The 1884-nt window shown below is 38.6% G+C and overlaps 1 long non-coding RNA gene across 1 annotated transcript; it reads left to right on the forward strand.

The window, feature by feature from the left end:
* The first annotated feature begins 623 nt into the window (after positions 1 to 623).
* On the forward strand, positions 624 to 1380 carry LOC138923205 (uncharacterized). Its single transcript, XR_011436492.1, has 2 exons — positions 624 to 793; positions 1053 to 1380. It is a non-coding gene; the product is annotated as an uncharacterized lncRNA (long non-coding RNA).
* The last annotated feature ends 504 nt before the right edge of the window (positions 1381 to 1884 follow it).

A 1884-nucleotide genomic window follows, 5' to 3' on the forward strand; every position in this document is an offset into this window, starting at 1 on the left:
TTCTACCTGGATTGTTTTCTCTTGCCACTTCCAGCAGCACAACAGTTGTGTACTTAGACATTTGGGTAAGCTAAATTACTTCTATAAAAAAGAGTCAGTCTAAACATTCTGCCCTGCTGAACAGCAAAACAAGGAAAAGGTTTCCTGTTCTCCAAAATCAAGATGTTCTCTTTAATAAACGAAACTACCCACAGCCAGGCTTTTGTTATGAAACATGAATTATCAGTTCCAAAGAGAAACTAGCATAGTAACAAAAACACTTTCCCTAGATGCTCATGCCTGGATCTGGGACCTTGTCTGAGTTCATTTTGGGACATACGGTTCTATTACAAATTGTTGTACATTGCCCTGTACTCCCCGAGTAGTCCATATATCCCCAGGTCATGCTCTTCCTCTTGGGAAAGGCTTTCCAAATCAAGGCTCCAGGTACCTCAACCTCTCACTGCCTCTCTATCATAGTCACTGAAGAAATGTTTGGATACTACTACATGACAGCTGTGTGCTGTACCCCAGATAGACACAGTTCCAGTTCTCATGGGGTTTTGATTGTGATGGAGTTGGGAGGGGATATATAATGATAGACTGCAGCCCTAATAGACTTATCATGTGCTTGATTCCCTCAGTGTGTCTTGATGTGTCCTGCTCTCCCTGAGGGAAGCACAAGAAAGACCTTGCCGTCTTGGACAGCAAGGAAGAAAAGCAGATGGACTCATGTGGTCCTGGCTGTTAGCCTTCCAGAACCTTCTGCCTCCAACTTACTTTGACCCTTGAATAACCCCTGAGAGCCAAAGAGGTATCACAAAGGCTGAGAACCATAGCATTAATTGACTTCATGACATTATTGAATTCTTAAATAATAATAACTTACATGTACGAGGCATTGCTTAGATGTTGTTCTTATATATAATCTTTGTTAATGTATATAGTTTCACATTATTTAGCAGTATATTTACATTGTGGGTTTGCTTGTACGATCATACTTTAATCTGCGGGGACTCTGAAGAAGGTGTTACATATCTTTTCTATTTTTCTACTCTTTTCATCTTCCACAGGGCTAGGCATACCAATGGAAGCTTGTGAAACTTTTATCGTTAGTCAGCTCATCGAGGAATGCATTATTTATTCTCTCTTGCTTGGGGGTCAAAGCAACTAACCAGATCTAAACGCACATTTAGAAGACCTGTCAACATAAACAGGTGTGTGTTTACTCTGACTTTGCTATCACAATTTAGAAAAGCTTCATTTATCTAACACCTTTGGAGAATGTGAAAAGTCTGAATTAGTTTTCTAAATAATTGAAACTAATTCCTTTAAGTACAAAATGTTTAAAAATCTGCCTTTAGTCAAATATTGTTTTAAATAAAATAGATCGCTGCCTAATTTAACCTCTTCTTGTTTTCTTGGTCATTATTAGCTTTTGGAAGTAACGTGCAAAATAATGCATCTTTGGGAAAAAATAAAATACGCTAGGCTCTTTGCCCTACCCAAAATGATCCAAGGCTGGTGTGTCTTTGTGTTCTTTTATGTCTGTCTAATAATTTTATTTCTGTTTTTTTTTTTCCCTCCTCCTTTGTTATTAGATAGTACCTCTTGCTACTTCCTGGGTGCTTGGCTTTGGCAGTACTCCTCATAATCTGTGTCCTAGGAAACCAGATAATCAAGTTTGTTAGCATTGTGTGTAAAGTAAGAGCAAATAGGTTTTGAATCTGAGAGTCTTTCCTAAAAGTGAGTAGTACTGGTGTCTCAAAGGCAGTTCCATGTTCCTTTTCACTTGCTCCAGTATTCTCAATTCCCCTCCAGATGCCCTAGATTGTTGGATAAATTACCTTCTGTAGAAAACTGAGCTGTTATCATAGTACATTTCTGCTAACAGGATTTAGCCAG

The sequence above is a fragment of the Equus caballus genome, chromosome 2 (genome assembly GCF_041296265.1).
Source record: "Equus caballus isolate H_3958 breed thoroughbred chromosome 2, TB-T2T, whole genome shotgun sequence".
NCBI classification, from domain to species: domain Eukaryota; kingdom Metazoa; phylum Chordata; class Mammalia; order Perissodactyla; family Equidae; genus Equus; species Equus caballus.